Raw genomic sequence first — 7,329 nt, 5'->3', positions numbered from 1 at the left:
AGGGAGGGAGGGAAGGGGAGGGACAGGAGAAAAGCACAGACTCGTATGAGTAGAAAGGTGCTGATGCCACTGCAAGTGCACATCTGTCAAAAAGAAAAAGAATCAGGTGGGTCTCTATATGTAAGCTGTTTTTAAGGGATCTGGTATAATTCACTAAGTCTATCAGTGAACCATATTGTATTTTTATTTCCTGTTCCAATCATATCTACTGGAATTAATGAATGATCTGAGGGTCTGTTCCATCACATTTTGGCTCTTTTTGGAAAGGCTTTAGTCATTGTTGTTGTTCAGTTATTTTTCAGTCACATCTGACTCTGTGACCCCATTTGGAGTTTTCTTGACAAAGATACTGGAGTGGTTTGCTGTTTGCCATTTCCTTCTCCAGTTCATTTTACTGATGTGGACATGAGGCAAACAGGGTGAAATGACTTGCCCAGGGTCACACAGCTAGTGAGTGTCTGAGGACAGATTTGAACTCAGGGACTTGAGTCTTCCTGACTTCAGGCCCAGCAGTCTATTAACTGTAGTTAATGGTCTTTAAATTTGTCACTTAATCCATATCCTGGTGGCCTTTATTGGCCAAACTCCAGGGTATTTTCCTTCCTCTCTCAATGAGCTCAGTGCCTGCCTCAGTCTAACCCTGCTATCATTCCAAGGCAGGCCTTCTTAAACTTTTTTCACTTGTGACTCCTTTTCACCCGAAAATTTTTTCCATGCCCCTGGATATACAGGTATATAAAGTAGCTATACAAATCAAACATTTCATGCCAAATTCTTCATGACTCCCACATTCAGTTATGACCCTCATATAGGGTCACAGCCCACAGTTTAAGAAGTTTTGTTCTAAGGTACTTCAGCATAGATACTGAAACTCTTCCCAGGTCCTCAGTCTGCTCAGTTCCCATGGCCTGATCTTCCATTCCATGTCATGTGATCACCCACAAGTGTTCCACTTCCATCTTCATGAACCCGCAAATTCCTTCAGTTAGGCCGCTCCACCTTTCTTACTGCCTTATAACCTTCACTGTGACCTCCAATGTCTCTACCGCTTAGTACTTTTCTAGGCCATCACCCTGGCACTGACTCTCTTCTCTTCCCTATCTTGACCTTTTGTTAAAGTAATTCAACTCTATACTGTCCTTTACATGAGAGTTTCATTCCATCTGTCCTGTGAGCAATTATGCCTTTGTGCCTATGCACGTCTTCCTAAATGGAGATGTGCACAGTCATAAAAAATACCAACTGAGAGCACTATGGATTTATGTTACAGAATTCCAACCAGCTGCACACTCTAGGAAGGCAATCCCTTTATATCGTCATAATTGATTTATGCTCTCACCACAGTGGCTATTCCAAATTTGTTCATTCTCTCCTCAGTCATCCATTGGCAACCCCTATCCCCACCCTTAGCTAAGGAACTTGCCTCATGCTTCAATAAAGAATTGAGAGGGGACAGCTAGGTGGTGCAGTGGATAAAGCACCGGCCCTGGATTCAGGAGGACCTGAGTTCAAATCTGGCCTCAAACACTTGATACTTACTAGCTGTGTGACCCTGGGCAAGTCACTTAACCCTCATTGCTCTGCAAAAGAAAAAAAAGAGGAAAAAAAAAAGAATTGAGGTCATTCCGTGAGAACTCCATCTTCTTCATCATCTCGCATCAATCAAATGCCTTGCACACTCTCTGGCCACCTACCTCTCCACCACATTTGCCTTGTCCCTTCCTTGGCACCCACTGTTCTTCTTACCCCAATACTTTCCAGGGATACTCTGTTGCCTGATGCCCTATGATAATTCCACCTCAGAATAATCCCCACAGACAGTGGTATTCCTCAAGAATTAACATACATTTACCCCATCATATTCTCCCCATCCAAGTGATTATGAACCTTAATATTCTATTGTTCAAACTCCTGTTCTTCTTCCTCTGCTGACTGCTCCCTTATTCCTTTCTTCTTCAATCCAACCCACCTCTGCCCCATCCCCTTCCACTGTGCTCTCTGGGATACTGGCTCCATAGGTAACAAAGTAGATTTCATCTTAAATCCTTTTCCTTTATTTCTCCCTCTATATTCTTGCACTCAGTGAAACCCAACTTTCCTGACTATCCTTTCCAGGATTGGTTACACTTTCTCCCAATCTATATTTAGCCCCTAATCAGGAATCTGGTGACTGTTGTCTACCAACCTCCAGGACATTAGCCTCTCTTCTTCTTTATTTCTTTAAGGAGCACTTTGTAATTGAATCTATGTAACTATTTGGTGTATTCTGGTAGGTGAATTCTCACATATTTTAAACATTTTACAATTATTTTGAGTGAGATTTCCCTTTATTATTGCCTCTTGGTTTGTGTTATTATATGGAAATGATGATTATTATATGGAAATGTTTGCTTTGTGGCCTGTAACTTTGCTGAAGCTATTAATTTCCTCAATTTGAACCTTTAATGATTCTCTAGGGTTTTCAAGCAAAAACATGATATTGTCAGCAAATAGAAATAGTTTTATTTCCTATTTACTTACCTTTATAACTTTAATTTATTTTTTTGTCTTATTGTTATTACTAGCATTTCTAGACCTATATCAAATAATAACAAGAAGAGTAAATATCCTTTCTTTACTCTTCTATATATTGGGGAAGCTTTTATTGTTTTCCTTTGCATTTAATGTTTTCTTTTCATTTTAGATAATTTTTAAAAATGATATCAAAACAGGTCCTTGTAAGCCTTTACTTGGTAGTCTCTTTGGCACATCAATGTACTGTTGATGGATCTGTGAGTTGGTCCAGCCATTGCTTAAAACAATTTGGAACTCTGCACAATTTACTCAATTCTCCATAGTCTTTAACCCAGTGATAGAACTACTAGACCTATACCAAAAATGATTTTTTAAAAAGGAAAAGAACCTATAAGTACAAAGGTATTTTCTTTGTGGTGGCAAAGAACTGGAAACTAAAGGTATGCTCATCAATAGGAGAATGGTTGCACAAATGGACATATATGATGATAATGGAATACTATTGTACTGCAAGAAATGATGAAAGAAATTGTTTTAGAGAACCCTTAGAAGACTTGTATGAAGTGATGCAGAGTGAAATGAGCAAGATCATGACAATGCTGGGCTTTTTCTTTCTTTTTTTTCTAGACCTTTATTTTTTCCAATTACATGTAAAGATAGTTTTAAACATTCACTTTTGTAAGATTTTGAGTTCCAAATTTTTCTACCATCCTCCATTCCCTCCCCCCTTCTGAAGACAGCAAGCAATCTGCTATAGGTTGGTTATACATTATAATCATGTTAAACATATTTCTATATTAGTCATGTAGTAAGAGAAGAATCAGAACAAAAAGGGAAAAACAAGAAAGAAGAAACAACAACAACAAAAGAGAAAATAGTCTGCTTCAATCTGCATTCAGAATGCATAGTTCTTTTTCTGGATGTGGAAGCATTTTCCATCATGAATCTTTTAGCATTGTCTTGGATCATTGTATTGCTGAGAAGAGCTAAGTCTATCACAGTTGATAACCATACAGTGTTGGTATTTTGAACAATACTCTCTTGGTTCTGCTCATTTCATTCAACATCAATTCATGTAAGTCTTTTCAGGTTTTTCTGAAGTCTGCCTGCTCATAGTTTCTTACAGCACAATAATATTCCATTACATTCATATGCCACAACTTGTTTAGCCATTTCCCAATTGATGGGCATTCCCTCAGTTTTCAATTCCTTGCTTCCATAAAAAGAGCAGCTATGAGAATTTTTGTACATTGGGTCCTTTTCCCTTTTTTATGATTTCTTTGTTATATAGGCCTAGTAGTGGTTGCTGGATCAAAGAGTATGTACAGTTTTATAGAATGTTGGACATGGTTCTAAATTGCTCTCAAGAATGGTTGGATCAGTTCACAACTCTACCAACAGTGCATTAGTGTTCCAATTTTCCCATATCTTCTTCAACATTTATTGTTTTCCTTTTTTTTTGTATTATTCAATTGAATAGGCATGAGGTGGTACCTCAGAGTAGTTTTAATTTGCATTTCTCTAATCAGTAGTAATTGAGAACATTTTTATATGGCTATAGATAGCTTTAATTTCTTTATCTGTTCATATCCTTGACAATTTCTCAATTGGGGAATGACTTGTATTCTTATATATTTGATTCGGTTCTCTGTGTGTTTTAGATATGAGACCTTTATCAGAAACACTGGCTGTAAAATTGTTTCCCAGATTTCTGCTTTCCTTCTTTTTTTAAAAAACAAACTTTTGGGGGGGCAGCTAGGTGGCGCAGTGGATAGAGCACTGGCCCTGGAGTCAGGAGGACCTGAGTTCAAATCCAGTCTCAGACACTTAACACTTACTAGCTGTGTGACCCTAGGCAAGTCACTTAACCCCAATTGCCTCACCAAAAAAAAGGAAAAGAAAAAAGAAACTTTTTTTTATAGTTTTGAGTTCCAATTTTTATCCCTCCTTCCCTCCCTCCCCTCCTTCTCCCTAAAGCACTAAGCAATCACATATGGATTATATATGTGAGATTATGGAAAATATTACCATATTAGTAATTTTGTATAAGAACACTTGAATTAAAAAAGTGAAAAATAACATGCTTCAGGCTGTGTTCAATCAGTTCTTTCTCTGGAAGTGGATCATATGTTTCTTCAATAGTCCTTTGGTATTGTCTTGAATCCTTGTATTGTTGATAAGAGTTAAGTCTTTCACATTTCTTCATCAAACAATATTGCTGTCTCTGTGCACAATATTCTCATGGTTCTGCTCAATTCACTATACATCAATTCATACAAATCTTTCCAGACCTTTCTGAAATCATCCTGTTTGTAATTTCTTATAGCACAATAATATTCCATCACCATCATATGCCACAGTTTGTTTAGCCATTCCCCAATGGATGGGCATTCCTTTGATTTCCAATTCTTAGCCACAACAAAAAGAGCAGCTATAAATATTTTTGTACAAATAGGTCTTTTTCTCTTTTTGAAGATGTCTTTGGGATATAAACCTAGCAGTGGTATTGATTGATTAAAGGGTATGCACAGTTCTATAGCCCTTTGGGCATAGTTCTAAATTGCTCTCCAGAATGGACGGATCAGTTCACAACTCTATCAACAGTGGGTTATCTGCTTTCCTTTTAATCTTGTTGGCATTGGTTTTGTTTGTGCAAAACCTTTTTAATTTTATGTGATCAAAATAATCCATTTTGCATTTCATAATGTTCTTTATCTCATCTTTGGTCATAAATTCTTCCCCTCTCCATAGATCTGACAAGTCAACTATTTCTTCCTTTTCTAATTTGCCTATGGTATCACCCTTTATGTGTAGATCATGTACCCATTTTGACTTTACTTTGGTGTATGATTTAAGATGTTGGTCTATGCTTAGTGTCTCCCATACTAATTTTCATTTTCCCCAATAGCTTTTGTCAAATAGTGAGTTCTTATCCTAAAGGCTAGAGTCTTTGGCTTTATCAGACAGGAGATTGTTGTATTCAGTAATTGCTATTGTTAAGGGCTAAAATTCTAGCTAAACTGTCTAAAATATTTAATGAGTGGTCGCCAATAAAATTATAAGCTTTAGCAAGAGTTAGACTTTTAAGCGTTTATTAAGGAGAATAAGAATTTAAGGAGAATAAGAATTTGGTAAAGAGAGAGAGAAAGGCCTAGATTCCTATCTATTAAAGGGAGAGCACATTTCTAGCTCCGCTCTCCACCAGAGTCCAGAGGAAAGAGCGCGAGACTGAGCGCCAGTCTCTTCCTTCCTCCTCCCACTAGTCCGCGTCACTTCCTGATGCCAAAGAAAAGACTCCTGGTCTTGCCCTCAAAGACCTTCGCTTCATGGGCAGAACTCTTCTACAGTAAGTATCCAGCAGGTGGCATCATTCCAATCGTTACAGTCCCCCCTGTTGTTCCTCAAGAAACAAAATGTTTCCTTGACGGAACAGTAAAAACAATATAATAACTATTGCTAACTAATAATATGTGAACAACAATATAGAAAAGGAAGAGAGGAAAGTTTTGTCCAGAGGGGCGATTTTTTTTTTGTCCTCATGAACCGACGCTTTGACATTAGTCTTGCAAAGGGAGGGCCTCTGCAGAGAATACATGTTACAGATGGTGTATATTATAACAGAAAGAGAAAAAAACAACAAAAACAACAAATCAAAACTGTTCATTTAAAGTCTCTGAAAGTCTTTTCTCAGATGTCCTCTAGGTGTAGTCGTAGAATGGAAGTCTTTTCAGGGGTTGATGTGTGGATGCTGGTAATCAGCCAGGAAAATTTCCTACAAAATTGAGCTTAACACAACTTTAAAATAGCTTTGTCAATAATCAAATCAAACAATGAAAGTTCTCAAAAACATGTCTAAGGGAATTCATAATCTTAGTTGTTACACATGAAACATATAATAAAACAAAAATTGAAACATTCTTTAAAATTATAATATTACTATAGTCCCTCCTTATGGAGAGTAATTGAGAAGACAATTGCTGCAATATTAATTAATAAAAATAATTTTTATCTTTGTTTTATCACTTTTTGCATCATCTGCCTAATTATCCTCATGCCATTATGAGAAATTAAAAAATCTAATATAATTGGTAACAGGTGTCAAGGCCAAATTCAACACTGTATTTATCATGACACCTGAGATAATTATGGGGGTTACCATAAAAGAACAGAGAAATGATGGGATATGAGCATTCCCACACTTGAGCAATATGTACTGCCCATACAGTATGCCAGGCTTAAAATAGATGGATGGAATATATGTCCATGCCACCGAACATATTGGAGGAAACTGAGTCAGACTTAATCAGATGCATGGGATTGAGATGTCCATGGCATCAGGCATATAGGAGGGAGCATAGAAGCCAGGTGTAGAAGTGAGATGGGTGGGATCAATACTTCCAGCCATCTGTACAATATTGTGGGGAAAAATAAAATAAAATATTAAACCAAGAGAATCCAACCTCAACATTTGTCAAAAGCCGTTCCCTCGGCCATACCTTGACTTCATTCATGTCTCCCCTCATGTGACAGTTCAGTGTCTGCTTTTGCATGTATTCCTCTTGTGATTGGATGGCACCTTGGCCAACTGGCATCTGATAACTCAGAATAAAGGCAATTAATGTCTTAAATGATAAATTCCCATAATCCAAGTCTCATATGGATTTAAAAATTGAGGATAATAAATGATTGCAAAAAATGTGAATACATCTTGACTCAGAACACAATATTTAATTATGCAACAATTTCAAATAATACCCCTTTTTTTTACTTAGTATACAATTACTTTTGTGAAAAATCAGAACATATTTAAATACA

This window comes from Dromiciops gliroides, chromosome X (assembly GCF_019393635.1).
Source record: "Dromiciops gliroides isolate mDroGli1 chromosome X, mDroGli1.pri, whole genome shotgun sequence".
NCBI lineage: Eukaryota > Metazoa > Chordata > Mammalia > Microbiotheria > Microbiotheriidae > Dromiciops > Dromiciops gliroides.
The sequence above is the reverse complement of the archived record's forward strand: the minus strand, read 5'-3'. Positions refer to the sequence as shown.